The sequence below is a fragment of the Elaeis guineensis genome, chromosome 6 (assembly GCF_000442705.2).
Source record: "Elaeis guineensis isolate ETL-2024a chromosome 6, EG11, whole genome shotgun sequence".
Classification (NCBI taxonomy): Eukaryota; Viridiplantae; Streptophyta; class Magnoliopsida; order Arecales; family Arecaceae; genus Elaeis; species Elaeis guineensis.
Genome location: NC_025998.2, coordinates 29,970,186 through 29,982,249, shown reverse-complemented (window position 1 = coordinate 29,982,249; position 12,064 = coordinate 29,970,186). Strand labels below are relative to the sequence as shown.

The 12,064-nt window shown below is 32.1% G+C and overlaps 1 pseudogene; it reads right to left on the bottom strand.

The window, feature by feature from the left end:
- Positions 1-755: 755 nt before the first annotated feature.
- LOC105046919 (uncharacterized) overlaps positions 756-12,064 on the bottom strand; it is a 51,716-nt pseudogene continuing 40,407 nt past the window's right edge.

The following is a 12,064-nucleotide window of genomic DNA, read 5'->3' as shown; positions in this document are numbered from 1 at the left end:
AATGATGGATATGGATCTTTTATTTTATTTAAGATTATGATTGTTAGTTTCATATTATAATAGGTAGCATCCCTCGATAGTATGGCCATATTATGGCAATATATTTAAGGACCAATGCGGACGTATATTTAATTTCATATTGATTATTTATTAAAAAAAATTTTGATACTTATACAAAGCCAGTGAACCTAAATAATAAACTATAGCTAGTCTTTTTTGGTGAAGTTTTGGATTATTATATTATATGTACGGTAAATTACAAGAACACTCTCAATTTTAGCTTAATTTTACTTATACCCTCTTACTTTAAAAAATATCAAACTAATTTTTTTAGTTATCAAAATATTTTAATATGGTTCTGTCATTTATCTCTATAAATGAAATAATATGACATGGCCATCACACAGTACGATCATTTTATAAAATACCTAAACTATCCTTAATATCAAACAAACCTTAAATCAAATGGGGAGGAGAAGAACAAACCCTAAATGAAGCAGGGAGGAAAAAGAGGGGTGTGGAGGGAGAAGGAGGCCATGGAGGCATCTTAATCAGGTTCTTCCATTTTCTTATCCACTTGAAAAGGAAGCAAAGGAGAGAATAGAGAGAAGAAAACATACACCTCCATACCCACACCAAACTTTTCTTCTTTCCTCCTCTTCTCCACTTTATCTCTCTCTCATTCTTCCAAAATAGAGCAAACAGAATAAGAAAATAGAGAAAAAACAAAGAGTGAGAGAGGAGATTAGATGGATTTATATGGTTATCTTATTTTGTGACCTAGATTCCAAATGGTAAACATGACTAGCCTTTTTTCTTTGTAGCTTATGAGTAGTAGAATTTTCAGTTGAAATAGACTCTAGTGCTAATAAAAACTCCGAAAGAGATGGATAAATCTTATTAGTTAAAAACACAAGTTTCTTCTTCACTGACATTTTACTTTGAGATTAAGAGAATTGGGATTCGTCAATTGAGTCAGCTAACCCTTTTCTCACTTTTTGACCAAAACATGTCCCAGAGATAGTTCCATCTATGATTTGAAACCCACAAGCAATTCCATTATTGGTGGTTAAACTCCAATAAACTTCTTATGTTCATCATTCAAATAAGCCAGAGGCCTTTGAGAAGTGTTAGATGTGTATCTTAGAAGCCAATCTTGACTAACACATACCTTTCTCTAGAGCATATTTTGTACTTGATGGACAGCCTTTATAATCAATTATATTTTATGTGTCCATGATTTATCCTAAAAATTAACAAAGATGATTTTGTATATTCTCAAAGTGTTGAGAATTTGAGACATACATCATTAGTGGTTAATTTCTAAATACTCCAATCGAAGAATCGTCACGAAGGACAGTGATCAATTCATTCAAAATCGATGCATAAATCATCTCCCTTTAGGGCAGATGAGTCTCGAGTCTGCGGTGTAGAGATACTGGGATGAGAGTGCGGGTAGTTGTTAGAGAATAACTTGTACTGAGCATGACCAACACGAGAAACCACTTGGATAGCTACTTACTCATCAGTGATTTTCTCGATGCTGTAGTGGTATGACTGATCCTTTGACCTACGGTGTGTTGGCTATTCGCAGAGAGGCTACTTAGTTTGATTACATATTTTCTTGATCCCTAACCATTCAGATCCTTACTGTGTATGTTGGCTATTGTAGGTTCAGATTTGCTATTTGGAGTAGGATGCACATAAATAGAATCTATCGACCATGATAGAAAAGAAAAAGTCCTATGCGATTCGTAAGACTAAGTTTATGAAATCTCTGATCAGAGTAAGTGTAAATACTGAAAAAAAAATTTATGAGATTTACAGATGAACTCGAGTCGAGCCAATCTAGCATATGACTGATGATGAAATTTGACGAGTTCTCCATGACTTCTGTCAAGTCGGAACTCACGATTGAGAGATTGTATCACATGATAACTGTATTTAAAATTTTATTTTTTTGTTCTACTAGATTGTCACTACATATTGCTAGATGTCATTGGTGAATCGTGAAAACTCACTAAGATCATTTTCAGATCAACGATTCTTATTGAGGTGAGTTGGAATCATTTCAGTCCATCGAAAAAGAATTTTGATGATACTGTGATGGAGATCACGGTATGTCTCACTACCAGATAGAATAAAACTTAAGAAGTCACACACAAAAAGAGTATGATCTGATCAATAGCTTGGATCATATTCAAATTATTAATCAGATTGATAGTTTGAATTTTAGAAACTGCTAATTTGTAATCGTTACAGTTTTGACAGCTGCTAATTGTTAGCATAGGAACTTACTTATAAATATTATAATTTTTTTGAAGTTGATTAAATTATAGATTAAATTTTAATTAATTTTAATTAAATTTATCTTAATTAAATTAAATTAAATTTAATATTAATTAGATTCAATTATCCAAATCAAATTTGGATTTCAAGCTTGATTAGATCAGGCTTGATAATTTTTCAAATTCGACTTGATTCGAACTCGATTTGAATCCGATTAAGATCCAACTTGAACCAATAGAACCATGACTCAGAGAGCCTTGGTTCTCTAAGACTCTCTCTCCAAAATTCATACCAAGAAGGAGAGGGCATGCATTGAAATGTGCCCTTTATTTCTTCTTGCGTGCGTGAAGGAGAGGGGCCGCCAATAGTTGGCGCCCCACCTTATCTAGGTTTCTTTTTCTTTCAGTTTTTTTTTTCTATTTGAATATAATTTAAAATAGGATAAAAATATATCTGATTAGAGCATGAAAGATTTTTTTTTGTGTGATAAAAGAAAATTGGAGGGTGTGCACTAATTGTGTGCGTGAGATCATTCCTTTTCTTTCTTTCCTTATCTCAAAGCCCTTCTATCCATTGATTTGGATTTGAACGCCTATGATTTAAAAAGATTAGATCTCTTGGGCATTAAGAAGGATTTTGAGCATGAGATATTTGGGGGTTGGTGTGACAAAAAATAAAAGGGAGAGATGGCGTGCGTGAGAGATGTGAGAACTTCTTCTTTCTTGCCGCAACTTCCTTCTAACATCTCCTCCTCCTTTCTTCCTTTCATCCAACATCCAGATCTGATAGAGATTAGATCTAAGAAGAAAAAAGAGAGAGAAGAAGAGAAGAAGAAGGATTCTTCTTTTCTTCATGGTAATTTGATTCAGATTCTGTCAGATCTATGCGAAAGAGTTTGCGCAGCGATCTCCTTCTTCGAGATCTAGAAGAAAAGATCTAGATTCAAAGATGAAGAGCGAGATCTACAAGGTGCTAGCACATCAATGATCTTGGTGATCTAATCAGACATCTCCATATAGATACCAACAGAGATCGAACATGTGTACGGCTACGATCAGAACCCGAGACATCCACATGATCTAAGGTTTGGAGATCTGATCTCTGTTTGATTTTCACTAATGTTTGTTTTATTTTTTAGATTTCAGATCATGGTTGCATGTTTATGTCAAGATCTTTGCTATAATTTTTAGATCAGATCTGATACATAAATAAATTAAAAATATTTTAATTTATTTATTTTCACTGTATAGATGTTTAAAAAAATTTTAAACTTCACGTATGAAACTGTAGTAATTTTCTAACAGTAGTATCAGAGCATAGGTTCTGATACGAATATGAAAACTTTTTAGATCTGAAATCTAATTTATAAAAATCAGATCTGAAGGTTAGTTTGATGATCTACTCATTCTGAAATAAGATTGCCCTAGCATAACCCTGTTATGCTGAACGATTGTCCTAGAATGATGTAGAACATCGATTAAGGTTAAATCTAAATTTTCTACATGCTGTAATATGATTACAGAATTATTTTGAATCTAAAATTATTTCAGATCTGAAATAAATCATGAGTTATTCAAATCTAAAATTAGTTTTAGATCTGAATATATCAATTAAGATTTAATTTGGATCTAGTATGATTGCTGAAAATTTTCTTACATGTATAGATTCATAGTTATTGTTCATATGTTTGACATGTGAAAGATAATTAGATCTGATTTTTAATTGATTATATATGTGATATGTTAGATTAAATTTTTAGTAGCTTAGTAATCAAATTGGGTTAATCACTATGATCGTCTAGTCATAAGATGATGAAGGGATTAAAGTCCTCTCTTATCCATTCGATGGGTTCTCTCTTATGATGTGTAGGGGTGTCGACTGTAATATTTTTTATGAAGATGAACAGTAAATGAAAAATTATATGTGATATATTTTTAGATTTAAATCAGATTATGTATATATTTTTATATATTTTAGATCGATAAATATTATATGTGATATATTATTTTGACATACGATCTAAAACTTAATTTCTGCAAAACTCTAGATCCAAAATCTTAGGTTCTGTTTGCATGAAAATATGAAACAGTGACTGGTATACCTAGAGAGTCGACTCAATTTTCAATTGGGTCAACTCGAGTGCTTGGTGAGTTGACTCAATTTTGTTGGAGTCAACTCGAGACCCTAGTAGGTCAGCTCATTTGCTGATGAGCCGACTCAATTATGCAGGCTAAGTCTATAGATTTTTATTTATCTCAGTGTTGTACCGACTCACTATGATAAGTCGATTCGTGTGCTAGGGTGAATCAACTCGATTCTGCAGACAATCATATTATATAATATACAATATAAATTATTTAGATTAGAAAATATTTCGAGATCTAAACTTAAACCCATGTACATAATGACTTAATTGAGATTTAAAATTATAAGATCTAAAATTATGAATTTAAGATCTAAATTTTAATGCATAAAATATAAATTTCAAATATGGATTGAATAAATTAAGTTTAGAGACTAAACTATAACTAGGATCATCGATTAGATCAGATTACAATCCTTTCTGATTTTGAGCAGTTGATCAAATCTAATCAAGAGTTGGTTGGAATTAGGTCAAAGGGGCTCAAAATTAAATTTAGTTATCGTTGGTCAAATTGATTCATATTTGATATGAATTGATTAAATCAAGATTGAATTTGGCTCAACGATTCGAGTCTGGGTCTATAGATTAATCTAATTGATTCTAATCAACCAATTTGGTGTCTAAGACAAGTATTAGACAGTGGTTCTATTGTCTGATTTGGCTAATTTATTGATGTCTAAGAAAAATAATAGGGGGACCCCCACTCATCTTCACTTACTTGGCCATCTTAGGAGATTATATTTTGTATTAGATTACTTATTAATTCGAGTTCACCCATGCCGACTAGGTTGGTCAGACATGAAATATGCTGACCCAAACCATATTAATCATTATATCAGATGTATGTGACTAATTAAAAGAGATCTGAACCCAAATCTCCTCACTAAATATTAAGTCTACTGGTCTTCCACCATTATAGAGATGCGGATGCCTTTTCTACTATTGATCGTTCTCGACTGGTTACAGTGGTTCGATTGCATCGAAAAGGCACAACCATTCTATTGGTATTAAATATCTCGAGTTAAAGATGGGGTTGGATCCAATAACTATTAGATGAGGGATCCAATGATGGCTTTACACTCGCTGGTGAATGGTGGATTAGAATTAACTAAAAACTATGTCAATAACTATTAGGTGAGATCATAGGACTTAGAGACCAAGTCACTGCAACATGCTTGGAGAAGTATCTGGATAAAGAGTTGTCTACGCATTGGTATACATGTCATCAATAACTGTTAGATGAGGTGCTATACATCAATGGGATCACAACACCCACTAAAACCACATATCGCATTAGTATTTTTGTTTCTCCATCTGAAGAGTGTGAAAGACTCAAAAATTAGTGGGAGCCTTTGTTTGTTTTTAAAGTCCCTAGAACTACAATCATCTAATTAAATCTTTAATATCTATGATCAATTCTTTAGCTTCCAACCGTCTAGCTAGAATCTTAAATATCAACCCTTTAACCAAAATCAATTACATATTCTGGCTTAAAAATCTAAGAATAGTTCTTAGCTTTTTAAAAATTAAGTCATAATTCTTGATCAGATTAATTCAATGTCATCAGCTTGTCCAATCCATAATCAACGAGCTATACTTGACAAATAGTTGGATGTTGACAATTAAGTTAGGTGCTATAAATTGGACTTTATAGTTGATGAAATTTAATATATGTATAAAGACATATAGACTGCCAATGACATGCTGATTCATCCCAACAGTTGTGAGATGATCAGAGTTGCACAGTGCATAAGATGCGTGATAGGCAATTTATCCATGATCAATGATCAAGGACATTGAAGAGCTTGAAAAGCTCGACATGATCATGCATAAAAAATTATAAATAGATTTGATTCTACAATCTCTGATTTATCGAATAGTTTATGAAACTGTTATATGAATAAATATTATAGCATCTTAATTGAATTGATCGATATGCTGGTAACTAAAGAACTTTGAAAAGTTTAGAGGTACATACCTGGAGAATTTAGAAAAATATTGACATGCCTTCGGAAGGTATGTAAAGTTGCTCAAAATTGATCTTACAATTTTGTCTATTTCATTAGACTCTAGTGCATATTACGCACTTTAATATAAAGTTTAAGAAAGAAAGAGGACTGAAGGAAGGTGAAGTGACTCTTTTGAGTTGGCAATGGTGCAAAAGTTACACTATGACCGTGAGAATCTAATCTCGGTGATTATCATTTGGATTTAATTTTTATCATTTGTATGGTGATACATTTATAAAATTATTTGAGCAAATAGTGAATGCCATTAGATCTAAGAGATCCAGAACCAAATAACCTGAAGTATATAGATGGTTCTTTTAACTAAGTCATGTATGAGAAGAAATGATCTGCCGATTGAAGAAAATGGACCTTTAGGCTCATTGACTGTTAAGTCATATCTAGTCTTTAAATCATCTCTTTGAGGATCAATGATCAAGCTATCTTTTTGTTGGTCAAGGGGATAAGACCAATGAGATACTTATCCTAGTACACATACGACGTACATGGCCCATTTGATGAGTCAGACTAGGAGGTTATCTCTACTTTATCATTTTTATCGATGAATAGTCATAGTATAGGTATGTATGTGAGATACAAATCTGAAAGATTTTGAAAGGTTCAAAAAATTTAGATGTGAAATAGAAAAGATAAATCAAAAAAATTCTAAAGATACTTCGATCAGATCGAGGATGCAATACAAATAAAAACTTTATCGGTTATCTAAAGAGAATAGCATAATTTCATGATGAAATTCTCTTTATACACCTCAGCTCAACAGTGTATATGTGAGGAGCAATGGTGCTATATGAGATATGGTCCGGTCCATCATGAATATCACTAGTTCAACTATTATTTCTTTAAGAACAAGATCTAATTTCTAAAATCTAAATTAGGTTTTCTCTAAACTTAGTTTCACCACACCATATGAGATATGATATGGTAAATAAGTTAGAGGATAGATCTATGATAGATCATTTATGGGGTATCCCTAAAGAGATTGGGATGTCACTTTCTCTTCCCAATGGTTCACAATATGATTGTGAGCAATCATACTATTTTTTTGAAAATAATGGAAGGATGAACTCAAAGAAAAAATCTCTAAAAAATAATGAGTTACAGAACCTGTACAACCTATTTAAGATGAGCCAGTATATATAGCACGTCTTCTACATCGTAGATCCAGTAGGATCTTCCATCCTTTAGAAAGGTACTTGGTATTCTTACAAAAGATTCAAAGAAAATATTTTTCGAGGAGATTAGGAACATAGAGATAATCTCAAAATCTATAATGACGTGATATGAGGAATCATGTAGTTACATAAGATCAGTGGGAGGGTCCCATACTGACATCGGTTATAATGTGGTTACATATAGAATTTTCTTATCAAAGACTTAGGTCAAACATCTTGTATTCTGAAAATAAAGATCTATGAGATAGATCCTAAAAGAATGTTTGTTTTTTCACAAACAAGTACATAGAAGAGGTGCTGAAAGGGTTCAGCATTGAAACCTTCAAGAGAGATCCATTATCCCCTTGGGCATAGATGTATGCCATGCTATATACTTGATTTGGTATATCTTATTGTGAAAGTCACAAGTAGATATTAGTCGAATCTAGACTGAGAGTATTGGATTATTGTAAAAATATCTCTAAGTATTTGAGAAACACTAAGAGATTATTCATCGTCTTTGAAGAAAGGTTAGAGCTAAGAGTAGGAGGATGCATTGATGTTGATAGTAGAATGTCTACATCAACATATATTTTGAGTTATATTGATTCGATATATTGAAAGAATTCCAAATAATCGACTAATAGAAGCTGAATATGCTATAGATGTGCAGGATGCATTCTAGTTCTTATGATAGTTGTGGAACTTGATGTCATACTATTAGCGTTACTCCAAGAATTAATTTTGATGATCACAAACCATTTGAGGAGACTACTAATATATTTCTTATTCTTAAAAATTATTTTTATGATATTTCAGATAATCCAAGAAATTGAGTTTAAAAAACCTCATCTAGCGTGCCAAAATTGAAGTTTTTATAAGATGGAGAGATTTTCGAAGGCTTTTGAGAATTTTCAAGTCATTTGAAAGCATTTGAAAGTATTCTAGTAAGTTTCAGACTTTAAATATATAAAAAATTGAGTTGGCACAAAATTAGACGATCCATCTAAGTCATCTCCTTTCATTGGATAGCCGACACGCTTCATTTTAGCTCATGGCACACAGTGGGACGACCCATGCAGTGGGACGACCCATCTGGGATGACCTTTGAGATTCTGAGATCAAAATAGAAAGCTGAACTTTTTGTCTAGCCAAATGAGGCATCCCATAGGACTTTCCAGTCACAGTGGGATGACCCATCTAGGACGACCTATTCTGGATGAGTTTGTAATGACTAATTTTCAGCCTATTTTTGGTATATTTAATATGCATTAAATACTCTCCAATGGCTCTAAACTAACTCTAAGACATTCTCAAGATAAATGGTGACCATAAATACTCTCTTGAAGTAAAATATCATAAGATTTTGCAAGTATTCAATTTTAAATCCGAGAAAGGCTCATTCAACCCTAAAAGAGAGAAAAGAAGTATTTAACTACTTCACCAACTACTCTCCAGTAGCAATCAATATAGAATTCTTTAAGAGTGTTCAACAAAAGCTTCTTCTCCTTGAGTATTATATTTCTATTGCATTTATTATATCTATTTAAGAGGATTGTGTGCTGAATTTTTTGTATCCTATTTTTCTAAAATTATATTTGAATTTTTTAAGTTTTGGAAGGTTCCAAAACTCGATTGGATTGATCCAAACCTTGAGTCAGATTATTGAGGATTGATTTGTATCTGATAAATAAGTATTCTTGCTTAGATAGCAAGGATCAGAGATGTCCGATATGGTGTAATCTTTTAAATCCATTTAGTGGATTGAATTCTTAAGTAGGAACTTGGAGAGTGGATGTAGGTGTAAGGTTGGCACCAAACTACTATAAATTCTTTATATTTGTTATGCTTGCCTCTCTTTACTTGTTCTTTATATCTTATACTTGCAATCTTATCATTTGTGTTTGAATTTATTTTTATTAAAAATCAATCCTCTCCACTCAAATACTTTAGCACATTGTTTTAGTGTACTAATCTTTAAAATTTTAAAAAGATCCAATTCACCCTCTCTCTTGGGCTCCATATCTGGACAACAAGTGGTACCAAAGTTCGATGCTCTAGTTCTTACTTGATTTAACCATCAAGAGCTAAAAATCAATGGCAGTCCAATTTGGTACATCCCTAGCTGAGGGCAATCCACAAATCGACCTTCACTTTTCTATAGGTCAAACTACACCTATTGAAAAGCTCGGATGAGAATTTTTATTCAAGTACTTGACTATGATATGTAGAGTATCATAGTAAATAGACCTCACATACCCACTAAATTGATTGATGGTATATCTCTCCCTAAGCCGGAAGGTGAATGGGATAAACTTGATAAGAAAATGGCTCAGCTCAATGCTAAAGCTATAAATATTTTATATTGTGCTTTGAATGCTAATGAATTTAATCGCATTTTCATATGTAACTCAGCTAAAGAGATTTGAGATAGATTAGAAGTCACACATGAAGATACAAATCAAGTAAAAGAATCTAAGATCAATATGTTTATGCACAATTATGAACTGTTTAAAATGAAACCTAAAGAAACAATAACTCAAATATTCACTCATTTCACTGACATCATAAATAGTTTAAAAAATCTTAATAAATATTATTCTAACAGTGATCTTGTGAGAAAAGTACTCAGATCCTTATCAAGATCATAGGAGGCAAAAGTTACTGTAATTCAAGAGGCCAAAGATTTGAATACTCTATCATTGGAGAAGCTGTTTGGATCCCTCATGACTCACAAACTGACCATGAAGCAACACATTGAGGAGAAAACTAAAAGAAAGAAGACCATAGCTCTCAAGTCGACAACTCAGGAAGAAAAAAATATAGAAAAATCAGACAATAGCGAGAAAGATGAGGATTTGGCTCTGATTACCAAAAAATTTAGATGCTTCATGAGGACAAAAAATAAGAGACCAAGAGAAGACCACCAGTCAAGGGAGAGCTGAGTAAAGAAAAAGAAAAGAAATAGCCCATCATCTGCTATGAATACAAGAAGCCGAGCCACTTCAGATCAGAATGCCCCCACTCAAGAAAGGCCAAAAAAAGTTCAAGAAGAAGAAGGTCATGATGGCTACATGGAGTGACAGTGATGACTCCACCACTGATGAAGAAACTCATGAAGAAGCCAACCTATGTCTTATGGCACATAAAAATGAGATATCATCCGAAACTCAAAATAAATTTACTTATGATGAACTGTTAGAATCTTTTCATGAATTTTTGAATGACCTAAAAGAATTAGGAACAAAAAATAAAAATTTAAAATCAAGAAACCATGCATTAGCTAAGGAAAAAGAAGAAGTTGATAAGAAAAATGAAGAATTACAACTAAAGAATAAGTCTCTAATAAAAAAAAGATGAACTTTTTAGTCAAAATGAAATCCTTGTGAAAAAAAATCAAAAACTAAAGGAAGAGGTAACCAAGTTAAAATCTAAAGTTGACAGATTTACATTAAGTTCAAACAAACTTCAGATGATTATTAATAGTCAGAAAGCTGTATATGATAAAGCCAGACTTGGCTATAGCACTCTAAGAAAGCAAAAGTTTTTGAAAAATATTTTTGTCAATGTATCTACAAGAAAACTATCAAATATTACTTATTTTAGATGTGGCAAGTTAGGGCATAAAGCTTATTCATGTTTATCAAATAAATTTGATACTAGAAATATTAAAAAAATATGGATTCCGAAAGGAACCATTATGACTAACTCCAAAGGACCTAGCTTGGATACCTAAGGTTAAAAGTTGATTTCATATGTGCAGGTGTGTCTTGCATCCCAAGCAATAAAATAGAAGTGGTATCTCGACAGTGGATGCTCAAGACATATGACTGGTGATGAATTTTAATTTATCACATTAAAAGTCAAAAATAGAGGGATGATCACCTTTAGAGATAATGGCAAAGGGAAGATCATCGATATTGGTAACGTTGGTATCACTCCCTTCACTTGTATTGAAAATGTATTACTTGTAGATGGTCTTAAGCATAATCTTTTAAGTATTAGCCAATTATGTGATAAAAATTATAGAGTAATTTTTGAATCATCTATGTGCATAGTAACTAGTCCCATTGATGTTAGCATTAGATTCATTGGACATAGGCATGGTAATATATACATAGTTGATTTAGATAATCTATCCTTATAAAATATGCAATGTCTTGTAGCCATGAATGTTAAAATTAATGAGAGTAGTTGGCTTTAGCACTGTAGGCTTACACATATTAGTATGCACATACTTTCTAAAATTATTAAAAAATATTTAATTTTTAGTTTGTCAAAAATTAATTTTGATAAAGATAAAATTTATGATGTATGTCAATTAGGTAAGCAAATAAGAGTTTTCTTTAAATCTAAAAATATTATTTCAACTTTTTAATCTTTAGAACTCTTGCATATTGATTTATTTGGTCCTATAAGGACAACTAGTATAGGAGGAAAGAGATATGATTTTA